General features: G+C 41.6%; 1 protein-coding gene and 1 non-coding gene across 15 annotated transcripts in view; one reads left to right on the top strand and one right to left on the bottom strand.

Moving 5' to 3' along the window:
• TANC1 (tetratricopeptide repeat, ankyrin repeat and coiled-coil containing 1) overlaps positions 1-27,442 on the bottom strand; it is a 262,694-nt gene that overhangs the window by 197,033 nt on the left and 38,219 nt on the right. The window lies entirely within an intron of this gene.
• Positions 7,788-7,894, top strand: LOC112132424 (U6 spliceosomal RNA). Its single transcript, XR_002914197.1, has one exon. It is a non-coding gene; the product is annotated as a U6 spliceosomal RNA (small nuclear RNA).

Below are 27,442 nucleotides of genomic sequence, written 5' to 3'. Positions count from 1 at the left end.
TGAACACTGCTTTGACTACAATGTGAGGCCCAGAGAGGCTAAACAACGTGACGAAGGCCACTCAGGCAAAGCCAGCGTCGGTGAGTTCGTGAGGACGTTCAAGTCACACTCAACCGCAGCACAGTGAAAACAATACCACAGAAATCCTAAAGCAAATAAAAGAAAGCTCTTCTTCCATTTTGAATGCTGCTGCTTAATAGAAAGCAGGCTTACATAACAGAGGAAGATGGGAGGAGGAGAACTTCGTGGGGATCTGTCCTACATTTGGGGCTCGAGTAGCAAAAGTCATTAAACATACCAATTTCCATCCCAAATATTTCAGCTTCCATTTCCATGAGACAGGTGTCCTGCTAGTACTGTTACACCTATCAACCACCCTGAGGCAGTTTTCCATCCCACGGCCCATGAGAATCTCCTAGGTAGCTTTAAAAATTCTGAGGCCTAGAAGAAGTGAAACGGGATCTCTGGGAATAGGGCCCACTGGCGCTTTTCAAAGCCAACCAGCTGATTTTAATGTGTAGCCAGGATTGAGAGTCACTACACCTCACCAACTCCCAGCTGTTTCTTTTGTCCTCCTGATGGGGTCAGGTGGGAAATATTTATGCCTCAAAAACAGGAGAGAGAGGGAAAAGCAAATGGACCAGGGAAGAGAGCTGAAGAAAGCTCTCTTGGAGTGAATAACAATTTGCAGGTGATGATCACTGGGGTGGGTGCAAGGTGTGGCCCAAGGGAGAAGGCAGGAGGAGGGACAGATTAGGCCATTCCCTAAGTGAGCCCTGCATGGCATCTGCCATTGAGTCCGGCTGCTTTGGCAGGTAGAGGCAGGGCCAAGAGGCAGCAATTCAAAGCTCATCTGCAAAGAATATTTCCATTAAGTGTTAACTATATGAGAAGTGATATGATGGTTTTCAGATGTGAGGAATTTACTGACCCACTCTATTTGCCACTGTGATTTCACCTGTTCTTCTAATAGTCCTGATAGGGTTTTTGTTTTTGTTTTTTACTGAGGATCCATATTTTCTTGCTCACCAAGTTTGACAAAGCACAACGCATTCAAGGATAACTACTTAGAGCCACAGTGCCTGAAGAACAGAGCTTTCCTTGGTATAAAACCAGCTGGCGCACATGCAGGTTGAATGTGACCTTGATTTCATGAGCATCATGATGTTTTCAGATGTGACAGAGGCTGGATAAGAAAGAACCTGGGGCGAAGCCTGCGGGAACACCGGCTCCATCTGAGGTGCTAATCCTGTTGTCACTCCCATGTCCCATCATTCTTAGGGATGCCTGCTTGATACCTGCTCTTCTGTAATAGAGGGACAACCACCAGGCTGTTCAGTCTGGATGGCTTCCCCAATTTCTGTCTCTCATGGGAAGGAAATTCATCTGCTTTGCCTTACCCATCCTTTACCAATGTTTCCCAAAATGTATCCCATCTGTACTAGAGCAACCTGGGCTGCTCCTGGGCACTTCCCCTCTCCCGCAGCCCATGGGCAATCACACCTGGAGCCCAAGAGACTGCATTTTCATCAACCACACAACTCAACAGTCTGTGAACCAGTCATACATTTACGATTCTTCCTTTGAAATGAGTTCCTCAGTTGTGCTGCTACATCTGTCCCTAACCTCTGCCACTTCCTAACTGGTGATTCACAAATTCATCCATGGCCACTTACTTGAATCCCACTTGGATCCTACCCTCCCAACACCAAGCCCCTGACTTAAATCACTCTTCTCTGAACTCACACAAAATGCAAAACCACTACTTTTAATCGGGAGTTTCAGGTCTGTTTGTTCTCTCCCCCAACCACAGACTACGCTTCTTGATGACAGGGTCCATGACATCCCACTGAACCTTTCGCAGGGCTCAGTATATTTAGGCTGTACAAACAGTGGCTGACAGACCGGCCAAGGCTTGCTCAGCCCTGGGTCTTCCTCCATTCAGCTTCTTCTCATTTTCCCTGAGAAAACTTTCATTCTTTCCATAACAAAATTGATTCAGGCAAGAGTAGGAGGAAAAAAGGGGGAGGCCTATCAAAGACAGAAGTCATATGCTGCAACCTCAACTTATCCAGAAAACACCAGGAACCAAGATGCAAATAAGTCTTCAAAGCTGCCAAAATCTGGGGCTCAGTTCATGCACAATGCAGAAGGGAACCTCCTAACCCCCACACCAACCCCCAACACCTCTTCACAGCCTCTCCCTCAGAGCCCTCTCACTGTCTTTCGGATTCAATTCTAACAGGAGAGACTATGTGGTTTCCCAGACCATTGTAAGTTAAGAGAATGGAGGGACAGTGTTAGATCTGGGCACAATGACAGCCCTGAGAAGCTGCGACTGACAGGAGAGAATTTGTAAAATTCAAAACAGTAGATTACAGGCTGTTATATTTTAACAGCCTTTCAATCCCCAAATGCATGCAACGACACACAAAAAAAGCATTTTAAAGCAGCACAATTCTTGGCTCTGAAAGGTGACCCTGGGCACCAAGAAAAGGTTACTTTGCTCACAGTGTGTCTCTGCCACTGTATCCAGGAGAGATGTCCACATGGCTAACCTCAGTCCACAAGACCCAAATGTCCTCAAAAATAGGAATGGGGACTGTATCCAACTACAATGTGCTGTCTCTGTGTGGTCTCTAACACCAACGGAAACCAGAACAGGCTTTCTCAAAAGCACTGCCATTCTGATCTGGAATCTTCCATCTGAGTACTCTCCCATTCATTATTCTCATCTATCTTTTCTTATGGTATCTGTGAGTAAAGCTCCTCACCAGATTATAAACTTCTTTGAGCAGATGGACTATGCCTTTGTATTGATGACACCCCCTATCTCCTCCTAAGTCACCAATGAAGCCTTCTGAATCTTTGCCAGTTCAATCTGCCCAGATACCCCAGGGCCATATGACCTTAGGGAAGAAGGTATTTGAATGAGAGTGTTTTTAAACAGCCTAAGCGTTTCTGTAGTCTCTAAAGGTATTAAGTTTCCAACTTTCTTAAAGATGATAAAATTGGTTTAAATGTTAGGATTCTGTGATCAATAAGGCAAGCTTCAGTTGACTTTGGAATCTAATCTGTATGACATACAGAGCCAAGGAATAAATTCTGTACTGTTATGCATGCCCATGTGAACCACAGAGGCTAGGGTGAGTTTTCCCTTGCTCTAAAGCAACCTCACCTCACATATCTTTAATCATTCATCTACTCAGAATGGATTATTGGGTGACTTCATATTTCTTTTTTCCAAAGCTCAGCTTTCTGATTTATATATTTATTTCTCGATAAATAATAGCACTCAAAAGCACCAATTTCCTTCAGGCTTGGTAAAGAGTACTTTCATGAATTTAACTGACAGTTCTGTAATATAGGGTTATAATTTACACTTGGGAAAAACTGAGGAATTTGTTTTGTCTAAATTGAATTTAAAACTACATCCACTTCCAGATTCACATAAGTAATTCTGTTTTCAAGCTCATCATTAAATATGTACCTTACACCCTAAAACCCATTCACTTGCAAGCAGGCTGAAATGACCTACTAGGACACTAAAAACCTCTCTATTTAGCTCTAGGCTGTCAAGACATCCAGGCCTGGCCTGTTGTTTTCAGTGTCCATGGCCCTTCCTTCCCCACAGCTGAAGCCTCTTAACTCGTCCCCACACTCCCCTTGCTGGCTCAACCCAGCGGGAATTTCTAAGATAGAGATTTAAATAGCTCTGGCTAAGTTGCTCTTGCTGCTTAACAGGCAGGCCCTGACCTTGTATCTAGTAACTTGGCTTTCTTGCTCCTGCATTCCACAGGCCTAAATCACCCTCTAGCTCAGTTCTGATAAGGAGCCTGAGACCATCTCTGGATAATCTGCTGCTAACTCCTCAGGGGCCGAGGAGCTGCCTTGCTCTTGGCAATCTTCCAGGGGACTGGAGGTCACTCTGCATCCATATGGCCAGAGAAGGTCTGGGGACATGGGTGCCTGTGTCAGGCTACTCATATACCCTGAGCCACCAGCCCTGAAGACCTCAGCCCTTTCCTCCTGACACCTGGACTCCCTCCCAGCTGCAGTGGCTGGATCTGCTGCCCCCAACTCTGAGATGGGGGTTCCAAGCCCAGTGCCTCAGGACTCATTAGGAAATGACTCATCACAAAAAGCTGAGGGTCCTCTGGCCAGAACACAAGTCACAAGATCTTGATCTTAGCTGTCAAAAAATGTCGAAAACAAAACCCCAACAACAAACTGAGAAAACAGGATCTCTCTTTTCCTGGAGAATTCAACACCCCCATGTTGGCTTTGAGTATGCTGAAGCCACTGAATCCTCTTTTACTAGTTCTAAGGTGAATACTGAGGAAAATCAGAGAAATGGCTACAACTGTGTCTTCTCTGAATAGAGGAGAATCAGAGAGCTTCTTATCAACCACTTCAAAGCTAACATCCATGGTTATTGAAATTACAGCTATGAAATAACTTCTGTCCTAGGAAATCAAGTCATCTTCTAAAAGAAAGATAAACGTGTATGTGCATTTTTATCAATATCCTTTGAAGATCCAGACAAAAACCCTAGCTGGTTAAACTGTACTACACTTTAGAATAACATAAAAAACAGCAACCTTCATTTTCTGGTCAAAGATTATTTTTGTAATACCTATTAATTTCTACAAAATTCTAGCATTTTTTGCTTTCTACCACCATTCCGTAGAAAGACATTCCCCCCTTGGCTTTATATCTTTGCTTTTTGATCTTGTTAACAATCCAAAAAATTCCAACCTGGCAATTTTTTTTTTTCACCCCTGGGAAGGAATAACACACAGTCACTTAAAAACCAAAAGCAGTGTCAACACTTCCTCAATGACACAGCTGCTGTGAGTGACCAGTGAATAAAAGGGTTTTTGTGGGGAAATGTTGACTTGTCTCCAAAATAATTCTCAGTGTTATTGAAGACATGATCAAAAATAGTAAAGAGGCCTGGTACAGTGGCTCACACCTATAATCCCAGCACTTTGGGAGGTCAAAGCAGGAGGAATGCTTGAGAACAGGAGTTCAAGACCAGCCTGGACAAGATGGCAAGACCCCATATCGCTATGTTAAAAATACAGGCATGGTGGCACATACGTGTAGACCTAGCTACTTGGGAGGCTGAGGCAGGAGGATCACTTGAGACTAGGAGTTCAAAACTAGCCTGGGCAACACAGACCTCATCTCTACACAAAATTTTTAAAATTAACTGGGTGTGGTGGCATGCACCTACAGTCTTAGCTACTCAGGAGACTGACGTGGGAGGACTGCTTGAGCCCAGGAGTCCAAGGTTATAGTGAACTATGATTGTGCCACTGCACTCTGGCCTGGTTGACAGAGCAAGACTGTCTCTAAAAAATAATTATAAGACATTAGTTAAGCAAGAAATACTAAGTACTTATGATAAACCACAGTGAAAATATTCAAACTATATGGACACTTGGTTTCAAAAGAGGGTGCCTAGACAGGAAAGAACCCACTCTGTATGCCATGCATTACATGGAACAATGCACATGTTCAATAACACAAACCTTTACTTAAAAAGTGAGGCATACGATCCAACAATCTCATTTCTGGGTATTTATCCAAAAGAATTGAAGTCAGGATCCCAAAGAGCTATTTGCACTCCCATGTTCATTGCAGCATTATTCACAATAACCAAAGTGTAGAAGCATCCTAAATATTCACTAACAGATGAATGGATAAACAAAATGTGATATATACACACAATGGATTATTCGGCCATAAAAAAAGGAAATCCTGATACATGCTACAACATGAATGAAACTTGAAGACATTACGCAAGAGAAATAAAACAGTCACAGGAGGACTAACAGCACACAATTCCACTCTTACGAGGTATATAAAGTAGTCAAACTCAGCCAGGCACTGTGGCTCATGCCTGTAATCCCAACACTTTGGGAGGCTGACTTGGGAGGACCACTTGAGGCCATGAGTTCAAGACCAGGCTGGGCAACATAGCAAGATCCTCATCTCTACAAAAAAATCTATAAATTAGCTGTGTACAGTGGCACATGCCTGTAGTCTCAGCTGCTTGAGAGGATCACTTGAGCACAGGAGTTTGAACTTACAGTGAGCTACAATCAAGCCACTGCACTCTAGACTGGGCAACAGAGTGAGAGACCCTATCTCAACAATAATAATAATAATTAATTAATTAATAATCAAACTCACAGAAGCAGAGCAGAATGGTGAATGCCAGGAGCTTAGGGAGAGAGGAAAATGGAGACTTGTTCAAAGAATATAAAGTTTCAGTCACAGAGGACGAAATACTTCTAGAAATCTGCTGTATAACATTGTGCTTATAAGTTAACACTGTACACTTAAAATTTTGCTAGGAGTTAGATCTCATGTGTTTTGTTTTGTAACCACAATTTTTTAAAATATGAGGATACAAACTCAAGGATTCAGATTACATTAGCTTCAAAGTTCTTGTCCTTTCTACTGTTTCATTTTGTCTACACACAAGAGAAGTATAAACAGTAAAGATTAGGCCCGACATGATGGCTCACACCTGTAATCCCAGCACTTTGGGAGGCTAAGGCGGGCGAATCACTTGAGGTCAGCAGTTTGAGACCAGCTTGGCCAACATGGTGAAACCCCGTCTCTACTAAAAACACAAAAATTAGCCAAGTCTGGTGGTGTGTGCCTATAATCCTAGCTACTTGGTATGCTAAGGCAGGAGAATCCCTGGAATCTAGGAGGTGGAGGTTGCAGTGAGGTGAGATTGCACCATTGCACTCCAGCCTAGGCAATAAGAGTGAGATTCCGTATCAAGAAAAAAAAAAAATTAGCATATACTATGGTTTGAATGTGTCCCCCGACTTTCATGTGTTGGCAGTGTAATCCCCAAATTCATATGTGGAGTGGAGGTGGGGTCTTTGGGAGGAAATAAGGATGAGATGAGGTCATAGGGATGGGGCTCCCATGATAGTACTGGGGGCTTGAAAAAAGAGGAGGAGAGACTTGAGCTGACATGCACACTCTTGCCCTCTCGCTGTGTGATACCTTCTACCACGTTATGAGGCAGGAAGAAGATCCTCATTTGAAGCTAAGCAGCACCATGCTCCTGGACTTCACAGCCTCCAGAACTGTGAGAAATAATTTTCCCTTTTTTATAAATTATCCAGAAGGTGGCATTCAGTTATAGCAAGAGACGGACTAAGACCAAAAATTGGTACCAAGAATGGGGTCATTGCTATAACAGATAGCTGAAAATGTAAAAGTGGCTTTGAAACTGGGCAATGAGTAGAGGCTGGAAGAGTTTGAGGGAGCAAGCTAGAAAAAGCCTATAATTGCTGTAAGTGGAGCATTAGGGGAGATTCTGATGAGGGTTCAGAAGACAAGAGCTAGGGGAAAGTCTGAATCTCCCTCAAGATTTGCTTGAGTGGTGGTGGCCAAAATGTTCGTAGAAATTTGAACAGTAAAGGCCATTCTGACAAGGTCTCAGATGGAAATGGGGAACAAAGTATTGGAAACTAGAGTAAAGGCCATCCTTGTCACAAAGTAGCAACAAGCTTGGCTAAATTGTGTCCATGTCCTAGGTCTTTGTGAAATGCAGGGCTTGAGGGCAATAAACTAAAATATCTGGCAGAAGAAATATTTAAGCAGCAAAGCATTCAGGATATTGCATGGTTACTTTTGACCACATTCAGTGATATGTGAGAGCAAAGAAATGACTTAAAGACAAAATGTATAATTGAAAACAGAATGGGAAGACTTCAAAACTCTGCAGCCTGGCCACATAAAGAGTGAAAAAGACGCTTCCCTCAGCAGCACGTATACTAAAACTGGACTGATACAGAGAAAATTAGCATGGTCCCTGCACAAGGATAACATGCAAATTCATGAAGCATTCCATGTTTAAAAAAAAAAAAAAAAAAAAAAAGAGTGAAAAAGTGTGTTCAGGAGAGGAAACCAAGGCTGTGGCTAGGTGATCATTTGTTAAGGAGATTACTATTGATAGATGAAATTATCAAGAGAACAGGAAAAAGCCCCCTGCCATTTCAGAGATCTTTGAGGCTGTCCCTCCCATCCCTGGCCCAGAGCTCTAGAAGGGCGGAATGGTTTCAGGAGAAGGACCCAGGCACCCTTCATGGGGTTGCTGCCCAGGGCCCCCTGGGGTCTCTGCTTTTTACATCCCAGTGCAGCACTCCTCAGCCACCCCAGCTGTGGCTCAAGTGACCCCAAATGCAGCTCAACCCAGCACTCCAGAAGGTACAAGCAGCAAGGACTAGCAGCATGTACCAGGCTCAGGATACTCTGAGCCACCTTACGACTCTACAGAGAGTTCCTACCAGCAAGAAGGCCCTCCCAGATGCAGCCTCAAGACACCGGACTTCATAGTCTCCAGAACTGTAAGAAATAAATTTTCTTTATAAATTGCTGAGTCTCGGGTAGTCAGTTATAGCAATGGAAAACAGCACATAATTAAAGGCTAGAGTGCAGGGCAGGAGAAATGGAGAGGAACAGGAAGCCAAAGAAGCTGAGGTCATCGAGGAAAGCCTCAAAAAAAAAGGGCAACATAGGCCCAACCCTGAAGGATCAGCTGAGGCTGCAGGGATTGCTACAAGCATCCGAGTAAGGACACTGAGCTGGTCCACGCCAAGAAGGCATGCTAGGCAACAGCTTTTAAAGGCTGAGGAGGACACGAACTAAACACTAGAAGCTAAAAACTGAAGCAAGGCCAGACACAGTGGCTCACACCTGTAATCCCAGCACTTTGGGAAGCCAAGACAGGAGGACTGCTTGAGGCCAGGTGTTCAAGACTATGCTGGGCAACAACAGCAACACCGTATCTCTACAAAAAATTTAAAAATTAGCCGGGAATCGTGGGCACCCCTATAGTACTAGCCATTGGGAAGCTGAGGCAAGAGGATCGCTTAAGCCCAGGACTGGAGGCTTCAGTGAGCTATGATCATGCCACTGCGCTCCAGCCTGGGCGATAGAGTGAGACCCTGTCTCTACAAAAAATAAAAATAAAAACAGCAAAAAACACTGAAGCAAAATCAAAGGAATTGGTCGGAGTTCCCTAAGCCATTTATAATCTAGCTCTCAGAATTTGAATGTTCACTGAATCCCTGAAAAGGCCTTGCTATATGACAAACAAGCAATCAAGAAAGTTTTAAGGCACAGCCATCCATTGGGGCCAACCTGATTAGTTAAATGATCAGAAATAAGACCAAATAAATTGTATACCATTTCAAAGAAATAAATAAAAATATGGTATTATAGTAAAGCCCCATGTATCCAACATCCCTGAAAAACTTACTGTGCTAAAAAAAATGTATCCCTTAGATACTGAAACCTGTGTTAACAGGAAAAATCTATGTATGGACTAGGTATTGATGAGTATTAGGGAATTATCCTCATTTTGTTTTGTGTTAATGTCATGGGGGGATCTTTATTGAGTTACAGATACATACTATTTACAAAGAGAATTACATAATGTCTGGGATTTGCTCTAAATTGCTGGGGATAAAATATAGGTCAAAGGTTACAAGGTTGCAGTTACGCAGAATGAGTATAAGTCTAGAGATCTAATGTACAATATGAAGGCTATAGTTAATAACATTGTATTGCTTAGTGGGACTTTGTTAAGAGAGTAGGTTTTAGGTACTCTTACCACAAGAAAAGAAAGAAAAGAAAAGAAAAGGAAAAAGAAAGAAGGAAGGAAGGAGAAAAAAAAGAAAGAGAGAGAAAAAGAAAGCAAGAAAGGAAGGTAACTATATGAGATAATGGGAATGTTAATTTTCTTGACCATAGTTATCACTTTAGTCTGTATATGTGTATCAATAAGTACAGTCATAGGTGGCTTAATAATGGGGATAGAGGATGGAAGGTGGGGGATTCAGCATCAGCATGCGAATGTAACAGAGTGTACTTACACAAATCTACAAGCCTGGGCTATATGCTAGAGCCTATTGCTCCTAGGCTACAAACCAGAACAGCATGTTACTGTCCTGAATATTGTAGGCAAATGTAGCACAATGGGAAGTATTTGTGTTATCTAAACATATCTAAACATAGAAAAGGCACAGTAAAAATATAATCTAAATATGATCTAAAATTTTTTTTTTTTTTGAGATGAAGTCTTGTTCTGTCACCCAGGCTGGAGTGCAGTGGCACAGTCTTGGCTCACTACAGCCTCTGCCTCCCAGATTCAAGCGATTCTCCTGCCTCAGCCTCCTGAGTAGCTGGGGTTACAGGCACGTGCCACCATGCCCAGCTAATTTTTATATTTTTAGTACAGACGGAGTTTCACCATGTTGGCCAGGCTGGTGTTGAACTCCTGATCTCAAGTGATCCGCCTGCCTCAGCCTCCCAAAGTGCTGGGATTATAGGCATGAGCCACTGCGCCCATGCCTACAGGATTTTTTAAACAGTGCGGCATAGAGTACCTACTACAAATGGAGTTTGCAGGACTGCAAGTTGCTCTGGGTGGGTCAGTGAGTGAATGTAAAGGCCTGGGACATTACTGTACAATACTGTAGACTTTATGAACACTGTACACTTAGGCTACACTAAATTTAGTTTAAAAATAAGGTAACTGCTCTATAACATTATAATGGCTACCATGTCACTAGGCAATAGGGATTTTCCAGTTCCTATTATAATCTTATGGGACTGCCATTGTATATACATGCCATGTTGTGGCACATGACTATGTACAAAAACATCATGTTGTAGACCTTAAATATATACAATAAAAAATAAAGTGCTCCAACCACAAAAAAGCAATGTAGGGTTACCGAAACACGATCGACAAAGTGTTAATATTTGTGAAGCTGGTTGGTAGATATACATGATGGTTTGTTATATGCCTCATTACTTGTATATTTTTGACAATTTTTTTTTTTTTTGAGATGGAGTCTCACTCTGTCACCCAGGCTGGAGTGCAGTGGCACGATCTTGGCTCACTGCAACTTCTGCCTCCTGGGTTCAAGTGATTCTCCTGCCTCAGCCTCTCGAGTAGCTGGGACTACAGGCATGTGCCATAATACCCAGTTAATTTTTTGTATTTTTAGTAGAGACGGAGTTTCACCATGTTGGTCAGGCTGGTCTCAAACTCCTGACCTCAGGTGATCCACCCACCTTGGCCTCACAAAGTGCTGGGATTACAGGCATGAGCCACCACACTCGGGCTTATTTTTGACAATTTCTATAATGACTTTTAAAAGCCATGGGTGGCGAGGGGCCATGGCACACGCCTGTAATTCCAGCACTTTGGGAAGCCGAGGTGGGAGGATTGCTTGAGCTCAGGAGTTTGAGAACAGCCTGGGCAGCATGGCGAGATCCTGTCTCTTCCAAAAATACAAAAAAGTACCCAGGCGTGGTTGTATGTGCCTGTGGTCCCAGCTACTCAGGAGGCTGATGGGAAGATCACTTGAGCCGGGAGGGTGGAGGTTGCAGTGAGCCAAGATTGTACCACTGCACTCCAGCCTGGGTGACAGAGCGAGACTCTGCCTCAAAAAAAAAAGAAAGAAAGAAAGAAAAAAGGCCATGGGTTACCCACTTGGTATAAACTTTTCTCTAAATTTGTCAGATTCTGTCTACTTCACATACACAGATCTCTCTCTTTCTAGAATGTGAGAGAATTCTACCTAGAATGTCCTTTTATTCCACCTGGACAACTCCTAGTCACTCCCCAAGACCACACACAAAAAAAGCAATGTAGGGTTACTGAAATAAGACTGACAAAGTGTTGATATTTGTGACTTCCTTTCACTTGGAAGCAGAAGTCTCAATTTTCCCTATGCTCCCACTATATGCCACTCATCCCATTATATAATCCTTAGTATACTATCTTATATTTATATATGAAACCATGTGCTCTCTTAGGCTGTGAACAAGGAAGGGACTCTAATTTGTTTATCATCACACACCCAGCAACTGGTATAGTATGCACCTGATGAATATTTGGGTCATGAACAAGACCTAGCCCAAAGTCATCAAAAACCCAGTTGTTGTCCTGCCAAGAGATCTTAGGAAGGTCTGTCGAGCTACACAGCCTGTGTGCTTCCCAAGCTGATGACCTTACCCAGTCAGGAATGACAGCTTCTCCAGGCCACCTCCACTTCTATTTTTTATGTCATTTTTCAAAAATAGGGTCTTGCTCTATTGCCCAGGCTGGCGTGCCGTGGTGCGATCTCAGCTCACTGCAACCTTCACCTCCTGGGTTCAAGCAATTCTCCTGCCTCAGCCTCCCGAGAACTACAGGCATGAGCCACCATGCCCAGCTAATTTTTGTATTTTTAGTAGAGATGGGGTTTCACCACGTTAGCCAGGCTGGTCTCAAACTCCTGACCTGAAGCAATCCGCCCACCCTGGTTTCCCAAAGTGCTGGGTTTACAGGTGTGAACCACCTGCCTTGCCCCACCTCCACTTCTAATTTCCAGCTTGTCATTTCTTATGAATAGAACCCTGGAACAAACATCCTGAATTCAAGTGGTCTCCAGATCAAAAACAAGAGGTCCTGGGCACACACTTAGGAAAAAGGTGCATACACACTGGTGTGTACCCTATACATGTATTACATATTCTGAACTGCTGAGAGGGCTTCCCTGCTTAACTCCCAAGTTGCAACTGTGAATGGGATAACAAAAGTGCCAGTTGAGAAAGACTGGCATTCTGGCCACTCCTCTGATAAGTAGTGTCACCTCCAGAGTGACATTACTCCATCAGCCTTCAACAGCGTGCAATGATAAAAACATGAATACCACCAAAGGTTGTTGGGAACGAGTAAAGTTATATATACCAGGATTTCAAAGCAACTTCTAAGTAGCAGAGCTCTTTTTTTCCACAGTTCTGAAACACTGAAAAAGACATTGATCTCTCCATTAATTTATCTTAAAAATTTTTCAGCTGTCTTAATTTAAGACAGGCTTTAAGGTTTTTAATTTTTTAAATGAGACTTTACATGTCCCTGAGATTTCTCCATTCCTCCTCAAACTTGGGCTTACGACCTGTATAGCAGACTCTAGTCCTTAATTATATGCCAGTCTATATTATTTATACTTCTCTTGCATGTGGACAGTATAGTAAAGCAGAAAAGACTGAAAGTTTGAGAAAAAAATTTAACCAAAGTTCAGCAATTCATTTAATTTTAATTTCAATTGTATTCTGTTAAATTTAAATTGTTACTATTTTATTTTAAAATGTCTACAGCAAATTTCTGAATGCAAAATTACTTTTTCTTTCTTTCGTTCTTTATTTTTTAAAGAGATAGGGTCTCGTTACATTGCCCAGGGTGGAGTGCAGTGGCTATTCACAGACATGATCCTAACTCACTACCACCTCAAATCCCTGGGCTCAAGCTCTACTGCTACTCCTGCCTCAGCCTCCTGAGTAGCTAGGACTACAGGCGCATGCCACCTTGCCCAGCTACTTCCGTATTTTTAACAAGTTCTACCAGAAGCTTAGATTACTTTGGTTATCTTTTTAAAAGAAAAGCCTAAATGATTTTCAGCTGAATGAGAGAAGGATACAAACCCTGCCCTCCCCACTAGAAACTGATCTTAAAACCACTGATGTCTACCTACCAAATTAAGAGGACAAAGGTCAAGGAGATGAATGTGATTATTACTATATCATTATGTGTAAACTACCCATTTAAAAAAAAGTTTAAAATTCTCCTTACATTCTCATTTACTGTATTATCTATAAGATGATCAGATCATTTGGTTTAGGGTTCTGTTCTAATGAAGTACGGTCTTTTCTTGGCCACAGGTAACTGCTAACTCCAGGCATCTCACAGAGACAAAAAGACAATCCAAATCCACACCAGTACTAGCAAACCACTTCGAATACCCTGGTAATGACTGGTAGCTCAGAAGATGTATATGAGTGACACATTATATTACACTTTAACCCTACCTTTCCACAGATGATGGAAAGATAAAAGTAGAAGCACCACGGTATCTAAAAAGACACAACTGGATCCGAGCCCAGGAAAAAAAAAAAGAGACTGACTGCCCCGCACCACAGGTGTGTCCAAGAAGGTTGTCTATATAACTCAACAGATGTGTGTGTTCAGAGGGTTCTGGCTGTACCACACAACAGATGTATGACCTTGGACTCTTAAATTCTCTTAAAGTCTCTTAAATTCATTGCCCCTGAGCAGCTTCATAGGCAAAGCCAGTACATTGTACTAGATATGTTCAAGCCTTTCTGAATCTAAATTCAGTTCAAATTCACAAATTCTTAGTTGACTTCACACTAAAAAAATAAGGCATGTAAAACTCTTCACACAGTGGCTACCATGCAGTAAGTATGTCATAAATGTTGTGGCTGTTATTGAAAAAAAGAAGTTTAGGTTTGTATGTGTTACACACAGCATATATTTAAATTTCTTTGGTGGGACTTTTTCTGAAGGAAAAAAAATCACTTTAAAGTCCTATTCTAAGGCCAGGTGCAGTGGCTCACACCTATAATCACACCTGTAATCCCAGCACTTCGGGAGGCCGAGGCAGGCGGATTACTTGAGGCCAGGAGTTCAAGACCAGCCTGGCCAACATGGCAAAACCCTGTCTCTACGAAAAATACAAAAATTGGCTGGGTGTGGTGGCACATGCCTGTAATTCCACCTACTCAGGAGGCTGAGGCAGGAGACTTGAACCCGGGAGGCAGAGGTTGCAGTGAGCTGAGATCGTGCCACTGCACTCCAGCCTAGCCGATAGAATGAGACACCATCTCAAAAATAAAAATAAAAAATAAAGTCCTATTCTAGTCAGAATTGTTAATTCAAAGGAATCCGTAATGAAACAATAAATTATGAAGTTCTACACGAAAAGATAGAATCCTCTCAAAATCGACTAGTTTTATTTTGTGTTAAATTAGATTTTCTGTGAACTCTTGGCAGCGCTCGGGAAGAAGTCATGAGTGCTTTCAAGATTTTGCTCAGCACACATTTACTGACCATTGCTATATGAAAGCTGCAGCTGCACCCCTGAAATCCCAACACTTCGGGAGGCTGAAGCCAGGAGTTTGGGACCAGCCCGGCCAACATGTCGAAACCCCATCTCTATCAAAAAATATAAAACTCAGCCAGGCATGGTGGCACGCACCTGTAGTCCCAGCCACTTTGTGAGCAGAGATCATGCCACTGCACTCCAGCCTGGGTGACAGAGCAAGACTCTGTCTCCAAAAAAAAAAAAAAAAAAAAAAAACAGAAAGAAAGAAAGCTGCAGTTGGGGAAGCAAAGATCATCATGACCCTGCCTCCAGGTCCAAACAAGTGGGTGACTGCCCAGAAGTACCAACTGCTGAGGGGTCTGGATAAGAAAAAGATTGTCCTGAAACCTCCAAAGCAAAGGTCTGAAGGTAGTGGGCCACAGATATTGTGTGGCCCACATGCTTTGTTTTTGTCTTTAACTGAATTAGGTTGCCAACACTTAGAAAGCAGGAGGTTACACATAAATAAGGATTTCTAGTTTCTCTTGAAAATTTGCAAGTGCCAGCAGTATTGTGCCTGTATTCCCACTCAGCAACTACCTGTGCAGAATCTCTATACCCATCACTCCTAACACGGGCTGAAGATCGCTGGCTGCTTCCTTCAGCTCACTGCATGGCTGCTGGGCTGCAGTTTCCCTCCCCCAGCCCACTGCACCTGTGCACCTAAGGCGCTCGAAGGAGCTTGGGCTCTGGAGCAGACTGCTGAGCTGCAATCCCGGCTCTGCTGCACACCAGCCATGTCTGTATCTTACACAAGGAATTCATCTCTCTGGGCCTCAGTTTCCCATCTGCAAAACTAGGGTATTATTAATAGTATCCACCTCACAGAGCTAGGATGAGTGTCAATGTGTTATTATCTGCAAAGTGCTCAGAGCTGTGCCTGATACAGGAAATAAATGCTCTATAAATATTAGATGTTACTACCTTCAGGCCCCAGAAGGCATAATAACAGTTTCAAATTTCTGTCCTTGAGTTTTATTCTTTCTTTTATTTTTTGTCCTCAGGTTTTAATATTCTGAAGTCATCTACTAAATTACTTTATGCTCAAAAAGAAAATGGCACATAGTAGAAACTATATAGATACAACTTAAGAATTACTAGAGCCATCAGACACAAAGGGACGAATATGCGATTCTACTGTATGCAATACCTAGGATACACAAATTCATAAAGACAAAGTAGAATAGAGGTTAGAGGGGCTGAGGGAAGGAGAAATGGAAAGTTATTGTTTAATGGGTACGGAATTTCTCTTTGGGATGATAAAAAAGTTCTGGAGATGGATAGTGGTAATAGCTACACAACAATGTGAATGTACTTAATGCCACTGAACCGTACACTTACATTTTGGACTAAAATGTAAATTCTATGTTACATATATTTTACTACAGTTTTTTAAAAAAAGAATTACTGTAGCCTGCATAATTTTGTCTGCTACTGTTTGCTAGAATTATACTATTAATAATCCCAAAGACCCCCAATGCACTATAAGTTCATGTTCTCAAAGGCCACATATGGCACATCCCATAATGGTTGGGAAGCACGGTATTAACTATTTTAACAGCTATGCAGCAGAACAGTGGGCTTCCTTTTTGATCTGGAGGCCTTGTGGGAATGCATCTGTAGCAAATACAGTATGAGGCCAGTGGGATAGGCTTTTAATACCTGTCTACAGCAGTTGGGCTGTGCTTCCTTCATAATAAAATGCTCCAAACAGACTCCTCATTCTCTCTTTTCTCTCAGCCAGTATTAAAAATGGAAGGCTTCCTGCCAAGCTCTATGTAACTGGCTGCCTTTGAACTGCAGGATGCTGCACAACACTGACAAGAGGTTTGATTCACACCTATTCTATAACAGTATTCAAAACGCACACATACACTAAGAGTTCCACCAGGCTATAAATCAACACACACAGGAGAACATCCCAATCAGGGTACTATTTTTATATTTCTACATGCTGCCACTTTCTAAGGCATCTTTCTTTCTTTCTTTTTTATTTATTTTACTTTAAGTTCTGGGATACATGTGCAGAATGTGCAGGTTTGTTACATAGGTATACGTGTGCCATGGTGGTTTGCTGCACCTATTAACCCGTCATCTAGGTTTAAAGTCCCGCATGCATTAAGTATTTTTCCTAATGCTCTCCTTCCCCTTTCTTTCATATATATATATATTTTTGTTGTTGGTGGTGGTGTTGTTGTTACCCAGACTGCTCATCTGCAAGGCATCTCTCTTTCATTAAAAAAAAAATATGTGAAATATAAGCAATTTTAAAGTTACTTTGAAAACTGCAATTAACCTGAGACACACACACAAAACAGGTATATCCAGTCTGCATTCACAGTCTTCCAAACTCAGAACCACTGCAAATACTTATTTCCTAACATTTACAGGGCCATCCCCTGTGAGTTTACAATCTTGAGTCAGGCAGAAGACACCTAGCTCCAAGGAGAAACTCCACTGCACTTGGGAATTTCTTAAATAAACTGATGCCTTTTTGGCACAAATGTTGTTTGGCATAAAAGGTTCCTTAAAATACTATTGGTAATTCAAAGTGAGAGAATATAATATCTTTTATCTTATAAATATTACATTCTGAGTACCAACCCAAACTCAAGAACAACCTGGCAGCTTGATTTCCACCGTTGCCTAACATTTAAGGTCCCAACTCCCCAGGTGGCTGTATGTCCCATATAATAAACCCTCAAACACTGATCATTTTCCCCTGTTAGGGCACCAAAGAAGTGTTCCAAAAAGACTAAAAGGGAAAAGATCATAGGCAAGGTATGCAGTTTATGCCTCTTTAAAAACAATGTGTACATCAAATAGCAATTACTTTTATACTCCTAGGATTAAACAGGGCTGAGATAAATTTTTTAAAAATCACTGAAAAACAGCCTCAAGCAAAACTGTCACCATCTAAGAAAAATATTTCAATCCATAAACCAGCAATGGAAGGAAATAGAAGAAGAGGAGTAGATATTTCTTTGAATAGAAAATTTGGCCAAGCTGGGCTGGGTGCAGTGGCTCACACCTGTAATCCCAGCACTTTGGGAGGCCAAGGCGGGCAGATCACGAGGTCAGAAGATCGAGACCATTCTGGCTAACACATTGAAACCCTGTCTCTACTAAAAATACAAAAAAATTAGCCAGGCATGGTGTCAGGCGCCTGTAGTCCCAGCTACTCGGGAGGCTGAGGCATGAGAATGGCATGAACCCAGGAGGCAGAGCTTGCAGTGAGCCGAGATCACACCACTGCACTCCACCCTGGGCGACAGAGTGAGACTCCATCTCAAAAAAAAAAAAAAATTGACCAAGCTGCATATAAACTAAAAAACAAATATTTATTAAACAGGGCAGAGGAAGGTACTGAATTAGGAGACAGAAAAAGACTGTGACCCCAGATCTTTGCTGTTAAGGTTGAATTGTGCGTCCCCAAAATTCATGTCAAAGTCTAATATGGTTTGGCTCTGTGTCCCCACCCAAATCTCACCTTGAATTGTACTCCCATAATTCCCACGTGTTGTGGGAGAGACTCAGTGGGAGATAATTGAATCATGGGGGTGGTTCCCCCATACTGTTCTTGTGGTAGTGAATAAGTCTCATGAGATCTGATTGTTTTATTAGGGGTTTCTGCTTTTGCATCTTCCTCATTCTCTCTTTGCCTGCTGCAATCCACATAAGATGGGACTTGTTCCTCCTTGCCTTCTGCCATGATTGTGAGAGTTCCTCAGTCACATGGAAAAGTCCAATTAAACCTCTTTCTTTTGTAAACTGCTTAGTCTCGGGTATGTCTTTATCAGCAGTGTGAAAATGGACTAATACAGTAAATTGGTACCAGGAGTGGGGTGCTACTGAAAAGGTACCCAAAAATGTGGAAGTGGCTTTGGAACTGGGTAACATGCAGAGGTTGGAACAGTTTGAAGGGCTCAGAAGAAGACAGAAAAATGTGGGAAAGTTTGGAACTCCTTAGAGACTTGTTGAATGGCTTTGACCAAAATACACTGATAATGATATGGACAATGAAATCCAGGCTGACGTGGACTCAGATGGAGATGAAGAACTCATCAGGAACTGGAGCAAAGGTGACTCCTGTTATGTTTTAGCAAAGAGACTGGCGGCATTTTGCCCCTGCCCTAGAGATTTGTGGAACTCTGAACTTGAGAGAGATGATTTAGGGTATCTGACAGAAGAAATTTCTAAGCAGCAAAGCATTCAAAAGGTTACCTGGGTGCTATTAAAGGCATCCAGTTTTATAAGGGAAGCAGAGCATCTAAGTTCAGAAAATTTGCAGCCTGACAATGCAATAGAAAAGAAAATTCTATTTTCTGAGGAGAAATCCAAGCCAGCTGTAGAAATTTGCGTAAGTAATGAAGAGCCAATGTTAATCCCCAAGACAATGGGGAAAATGTCTCCAGTGCATATCAGAGGTCTTCATGGCAGCCCCTCTCATCACAGGCCCAGAGGCCTAGGAGGAAAAAGTGGTTTTGTAGGCTGAGCCGAGGGTTTTCATGCTGTGGGCAGCCTAGGGACTTGTTGCCTTGCGTCCAAGCCACTCCAGCCATGAATGAAAGGGGCCAATGTAGAACTTGGGCTGTGGCTTCAGAGGGTATAAGCCCCAAGCCTTGGCAGCTTCCACATGGTGTTAAGCCTGCCAATGTACAGAAGTCAAGAACTGAGGTTTGAGAATCTCTGCCTAGATTTCAGAAGATGCATGGGAATGCCTGGATGCCCAGGAAGAAGTTTGCTGTAGGGGTAGGGCCCTCATGGAGAACCTCTGCTATGGCAGTGTGGAACGGAAATGTGGGGTCAGAGCCTCCACACAGAGTCCCTAATGGGGCACCACCTAGTAGAGCTGTGAGAAGAGGGCCATCATCCTCCAGACCCCAGAATTGTAGATCCACTAACAGCTTGCACTGTGTGCGTGGAAAAGCCACAGACACTCATGCCAGCCTGTGAATGCAGCCGGGAAGGAGGCTGTACCCTGCAAAGCCATAGGGGTGGAGCTGCCCAAGACCACGGAAACCCAACTCTTACATCAGTATGACCTGGATGTGAGACATGGAGACAAAGAAGATCAGTTTGGAGCTTTAAGATTTGGATTTCAGTCTTGCATGGGCCCTGTAGCCCCTTTGTTTTGGCCAATTTCTCCCACTTGGAATGGTTGTATTTACCCAATGTCAGTATCCCCATTGTATCTAAGAAATAACTAGCTTGCTTTTGATTTTATAGGCTCATAGATGGAAGGGACTTGCCTTGTCTCAGATAAGACTTTGGACTATGGACTTCTGAGTTAATGCTGAAATGAGTTAAGACTGTGGGGGACTATTGGGAAGGCAATGATTAGTTTTTAAATGTGAGGACATGAGCTTTGGAGGGGCTGGTGGTGGAACGATATGGTTTGGCTCTGTGTCCCCACCCAAATCTCATCTTGAATTGTACTCCCATAATTCCCACATGTTGTGAGAGGGACCCAGTGGGAGATAACTGAATCATGGGGGCGGTTTCCCCATACTGTTCTCGTGGTACTGAGTAAGTCTCACAGAATCTGATCATTTTATTAGGGGTTTCCACTTTTGTGTCTTCCTCATTCTCTGCCATTCACATAAGACGTGACTTGCTTCTCCTTGCCTTCCACCATGATTGTGAGGCTTCCCCAGCCATGTGGAACTGTAAGCCCAATTAAACCTCTTTCTTTTGTAAATTGCCCAGTCTCAGGTATGTCTTTATCAGCAGTGTGAAAATGGACTAACACAAAGTTTTAACACCCAATACCTCAGAATGTGACCTTATTTAGAGATAGATTATTTATATAGAGGTAATCAAGTTAAAATGAAGTCATTAGGGTGGGCCCTAATCCAATTTAACTGGTGTCTTTTTAAAAAGGAGAAATTTGGACATAGGCACAGACGGAAGATGGCATGAAGAGATACAGGGAGAAGATGGCCTTCTACAAGTCAAGGAGCGAGGCCCAGGACAGATCCCTCCTGGAGCCTAGGAAAGAACCAGCTCTGCCAACAGCTTGATCTGGGACTTCCAGCCTCTGTATAACTCTGAGACAATACATTTCTGTTATTCAAGCCATCTACTTTCTGGTACTTGGTTATAGCCACCCTAGCAACTAATACAGCTGCTTACCAATTATGTGACCTCAGACAACACAACCCAGTCCTCAGGTGCCTCTCCTATCAGGAGGACACAAGACAACATTCTGCAAATCTCCTGCAAATCTACAACTGGGGATACAGACCGTCAGTACTGTGTCAGGCGCACTGGGGTTACGGGAGAAATCTAAAACTCCCTTTACCCTCTCCTGCAAAGATCCTACCCGCTAGCCAGCATGGGGAACACATAATGCATTGTGAAATTATCACATTGCTATAAATCAGGTATAAGCATGTATAAAACAAAAATATCAAACTCTGTGCTTATCAGTCAACAACAACAACAAAAGCACAGCCAATTTTTAAGACAGGACTCATTCCCAGGACAGATGGCAGGCCTATTATAAATACTCTCATGTTCTGTGAAGTTTGAGTACATCAGGATGTGTGATCCTCTGTGTCTCACCCTCTTGAGACACAATTTGACTGCAGGAATATGACGTAACTGTCCTGGTTAGTGCACCAAACATAATACAATATGCCTTCAATATGTCAGCCTGTTTCATCGTGCCTAAATACATAATTGATTTTCAACATTTTATGCTCCAATTATTGCCCAAAAGCAGATTGGGACAAGTTCATATTTCAAATGCTCCTTGCTTAAAAGTACAAAAAGAATGACCAGAACAATTAATGAATTGTCTTCAATTTTTCTTGGAAGAGAGTCATTTGCTTATGACCTTCTCCAACTTCTCCGTCACACACATACATCCCCCTAATATATCAAAAAGGATACAGAATTTATATATCCTGGCTAAAAAACAGAGCTACATAAATACCATGCAAAACTACCAAGAAGAAGAGAAGAATTTTTCTTTATTTGGAACACTGAAAAAGTAGCCTCCTACATCCCCCCACAGAAACAGAATTAGGACCAATGTCAAACAAAAATTAAAAGCTCAAACTTCCCTTTTTTAAAAAAGTAGAGCTTTATATTTAGGTCATTTTATTTTTAACCACAGCCTCCTAAATGACCTGAATATCCCAACATCCACTCTAAGTGACAAGTTTTGTAATTCCTCTGAATAATTTAGTTGGGCAAATTTGTTTTACTCCTTGTTAAATAAAAATGTTACTTCAGAAATTGACAAGTCAGTTGCCCACCGAAATTTTCAGTCTCAGTATCTTCCATTCCTATTAGGAAAAAACTGTGTGAGGGAAAGCACAACTTTAAAACTCTTGTGTGGCAGAGACTTCAACTGCCACAATAGAGAGGGGCAGTTTCTGTGTACATGAAGTCTTCCATTTATCCATCATCTCAGAAAAAAAATAGAGTGCCAAGGTATTTTAAGGTTCCAGAGGCACGTGTTTGAATTTGGGTTCTGAAAGACATTGCTATCGGCACAATCATGTACAGTGACTTTCTTAGAGCATGGAGTGAATAATACATGCCAGAATATTTTACTTTGACTTCTACTAAAATAGAAACAGCAACAGCACTGGCCTCAGCAACAAGGTTAGGGTTTTTTGTTGTTGTTTGTTTTTAATCTAATTTCACTTTTACAAAAGCTGGTATCTCAAGTAAAAGAAAATAATTTATTCTGAATAATGCTGGCTTTAGGAAATACAAAGCATTTATGATTGGGGTCCAGGGGTGGGATGGGTCTGCCTGGTTCCTGTTTCCTTCTATGAGGACAGCACCCCTCTAGCTTACCATCTGGGCTCCTCTTCTGGCCTGTCACTAGCCCCCTTCCTAGAAGCTCTAGTGACTTTCCTAACCCAGGAAGTTTAGGAATAGAGACTGGGGATGGGTCCCAACCCTTCCCTCCTCCTTCTTCTTGGGGACCGAGCTGCTCTCTGGAAGCACAGGTTTAAGTCTGGTCAGCCTTCTGGTCCCACATGGGAAGCCTTGATGGCCCAACACTGCCAGGAAGCAGGAGGGCAGGCTGTCTCTACTGTGGAATTCAGGAGTGGGATGTACACTGTTGGCACATATAAAAATCATTTTTTAAAAAATTTAAGTCAAAGTCTCTGATATTAGTTCTATCATCTTAAAAAGGTGCAATTTGACCAGGCATGGTGGTGTGCACCTGTGGTCCCAGTTACTCAGGAGGCTAAGGAGGGAAGATGGCTTGAGGCCAGGACCTTGAGAATGCAGTGAGCTATGATCCTGCTATCATACTCCAGCTTGGGCAACAGAGTGAGACCTTATCTTGGCAAAAAATAAAATAAAATAAAATAAAATTTAAGGTGTAATTTGAATTCCATATGTTTTCTTTCTCCTTGTCTCTCAGAACTGGTTCAGAATTCAGACAGGGAAAATTGACGTACCATTTATTGCCCGCCCCCATCAGATCCCAAGAATCCAAACACTGAGTGTTTCCTCTTTGAGGAGTAGATTTGAGATCTTACTATCTTTAAAAATGGTTTTTTTTTTTTTTTTTTTACTTCCAAGTAATCTGTGAGAAAACAGGAAGAAAGAGAAAAACCAGAACAATTCTAATACCCAAAACAATGACTTTTTTCATTTCATTTAAACCTTACAATGACTCACTGATATCATTATTACAGCCATTGCTCAATGTATTCCACCTCAAGCACTAACTAGTAGTACTTAAATGAACTTGTCCATGTTACTCACTCTGATCTGTAAAATGGGGATAGTGATATCCTAAACTCATAGGTGTGATTTATAGAGTGAATGAATAATGCAGGATTAAAGCAACTATTGTATGTAAAGCCCCAGAACTCTCATGGGGGTAGTATTAAATAACATCACCTTCCATCCTCAGCTCTTCACAACGGACTCATTCAACCCCAGCTTGGGCAACAAAGCAAGACCCTGTCTCAAAACAAAAAGCAAAAGAAAGAAAAAAACCAAAATGGACAGATTTAGAAGCAGAACGGTCTTTAGGAAATTATTCCAATAAACCTTTCCTTCATTTTTAGATAAGAAATTAAGATCCAGTGTGAATGAGTGATCTGCCTAAGGTCATTCAGAGAAAAAAATTTTAAAGACTTTCATAAAAAAAAAAAAAAAAGCCTTTCATTCATTTTTATAAATACATAGTTCTGAATGTAGTCTCCTGTCCACATCCTTGAAATAGGATTTGGCAGATTAGAATCTGTAAACTAGAGCCACGTGTCAGTATTAAATCTTTCTTTACTGTACAAACAATGTGAGGCAGACCCCCAGGGTTTGCAGGCATGCCTGCCACAGCCAGGCCCTCCCCCAACGCGCCCACGGCCTCCACTTCAAGAGTGAGGGGGGCATGTTTGCATTCTCCTAATGAGTAATGCATCTAGAATCAGCACAACTTTTCCCTGATTCACTCTTTTAGTGAGGCTACTTTTCTCAAGGACTCCTAGCAACCCCAAATTCTTATTTTATCAGTTTCTTATTTTATTCCTGTCACTTCTAAGTATTTGCCAACTATCAGTTTCTCAGTTTTCCCCCATCTAAGCCACAAATGCAACTAATTAGTTATGAAAGTGACTAAGTCTTTTTTATGTAAAACTAAGGATAAGAATCTTACTACTAATGTTCTCTGAATGATAGCATAACTATCATTTAAGAAAACTCCAGGGCTGAATACTGCCAGACTAGCTCCCTACATAGCTCATCTTTCAAGGAAGTTACTGAGGAATGAAAGGCACCTACCAGTGGTCCATATTTGCTATTTCCTCTGGTTCTTTAATATCTGCCCACCTATTTCCAGATCTTTTCTCTCTTGTTGTGAAATCTTTCTGCTGGAAATACTCCAATAACACTTCAATATTTTACTTGTTAATTCATAGAATGCCATCATTGCTGAAATGTTGCCAATTTCTACCTTCTTTCCAGTACTAGGTACACAGATTTTTTTTTAATTTGTAAATTATTGCTAACTTTTTGAGAGCATACAGTGGGATATGTTGATACATGTATACAATGTATAGTGATCAAATCAGGATAATTAACATGTATCACCTCAAACATTTATCATTTCTTTGTGTTGGGGACATTCAAAATCCACTCTTCTAGCTATCTGAAAATATACAATGAATTCCGGTTAATTATCGTCACCTGAGATTGCTATAGGACACTAGGACTTATTCTCCTTATCTAGCTGTGATTTTGTATCTGTTAGCCAACCTCTAGCTAGCTCCAACCCTCCTCCAAAACTTCCCAGCCTCTAGTAACCACTATTCTACTCTCTACTTCCATGAGATCAACGTTTTTACTTTTCACATATGAGTGAGACCATGCGGTATTTATCTTTCTGTGCCTGGCTTATTTCACTTGACATAGTGTCCTCCAACCTCATCCATGTTACCTCAGATGATAGAATGTCTTTTTAATGGCTAAATAATATTCCATTGTATATTACATTCTATTCATCTGCTGATGGACGCTTAAGTTGATTCCATATCTTGACTACTGTGAACAGGGCTGCAATAAACATGGGAATGCAGATATGTCTTCAACATACTGATTTCCTCTCCTTGGGATATATACTCAGTAGTGGGGTTGGTAGACCATATAGTAGCTGTGTTTTTAGCTTTTTTGAGGCACCTTCACCTGTTTTCAATTATTTTTATTTTTTTATGGGCTCACATCTAATCAAAGTACATAGTTTTAAACACTCTCAAGTGAAAATGAAGCTTTGGGCAATCTGTCATTTATTTTCCAACCTGCTCTTAGTTATTCAAGAAAGGATAGTTTTAATTCTAAATGTCTGAAATTGCTGCCTTTTTTCAGTAGTTAAGCCCAGTCCCCAAGATCAATAGGAAACTAAGAATGATCAGCTTACCCCAACCATCATCCCAAATAAATTTAAATTCATATTCATTACCATTTATTGGTCTAGGTGGTTACTGATGTTGCAAGGCCAATGAATTCTGCCCTGGGAGTCCTACTACGGGACTCTCCCCAGTTGAGCAGAGGGTAGTTTAATAGATCAACCAAATACTTTGTCTCTAAGATGTATTCAATTAAAGAATTTATCCCTGAATATTTGTACTAAGACATACTAAAACCAAAAGCCAAAACATCATATTAGTTAACAGGAAATTATTTGATATATGCAGTAAAAGAGAATTGAAAGCATTATTTCCAAATCAATCACACCACATACATTCAGACAACTATGAGTCTAGCATAACAAGAAAAACTCCTCTCATGGTCTCGCACTTTGCTTTACATTTGTTTTTCCAATAAGATTCGACGTTTTGGGTATGCACACCAAAAGGCAACAGGAAGTGAACGTTGAATCATTATGGTTAACCTGAGCATGTTGGAAACCAAGGAAAGGCTGAATGTTATTTTATGCAGCCCATGAATAGCAGCAAACCTACGCCTGCAAAATAGGCAGCAAAGTTTGGGCAGAACTGTCACCAACAATTTCCAAATAATCAACAGCCTGTTGATGGCTTACACCAAAAGCCCATATTTCCCTCAATAGGGCACAGCTATGATACTTGATTTTACACTACAGGACTCATCAATTTGCAAGTAATGACCTGGACTACCAAGCTGTATCAGATTCAGTTCAAAGTAATAATTGCATAGTTTGCAACAGCAATTGTATAACAGATATTGATCACAGCATAAGCTGAAATTCCAGTAACAATAGTTGCTACTTTCTCTTAAAATAAAAATTTTCTCAAAAATAAAACCACTCAAAAAATTTGAATTTGATCCACAGGGGCAAATTTTTCAATTGATCCAGTTTAACTTGATAATCTCTCTTCAAGTGATATTTTAGGTCCAGAAACACATAAAGGATTGACAATCTTAGAAAATGTTAATTTCTGAAGAAACTAAGATTAATGTACCAGCAAATATTCCACAATAATGAGGGCGAGCACCCCACTTTAGGCTCCGCACCTGCCCTGTCACAGTTTTCGGCCACCTCCACCCTGGTCTGTTTGGGGGCCTTTGAGCCAAGTCACCTCCTCACTACTCAGCTATCTACCCACAGCTCTTGTCCACATTAAGTCCAGGGATTTCATCTCATCTCCACTTCTTCACTTCTGAAAGAGTAACTTGGCCTCCTTACCATTCCATTCAGGAATACAGTTACGCATCACTTATCAATGAGGATACGTTCTGAGAAATGTGTCAGGAGATTTTGCTGTGTGAACATCACAGAGTGTACTTACACAAACCTAGATGGGACAGCCTACTATATACCTAGGCTCTGTGGTACAGACTATTTCTCCTAGGATACAAACCCATACATACAGCATGCTACTGTAGTGAATACTGTAGGCAACTGTAAAACAATAGTAAGTACTTATACATCTAAACATAGAAAGGGGACAGTAAAAACACAGTATATGGCCAGGTGCGGTAGCTCATGCCTGTAATCCCAGCACTTT

Source organism: Pongo abelii, chromosome 11 (genome assembly GCF_028885655.2).
Source record: "Pongo abelii isolate AG06213 chromosome 11, NHGRI_mPonAbe1-v2.0_pri, whole genome shotgun sequence".
NCBI classification, from domain to species: domain Eukaryota; kingdom Metazoa; phylum Chordata; class Mammalia; order Primates; family Hominidae; genus Pongo; species Pongo abelii.
Note: the sequence above shows the minus strand (reverse complement) of the source record. Positions and strands in the feature narration are given on the sequence as shown.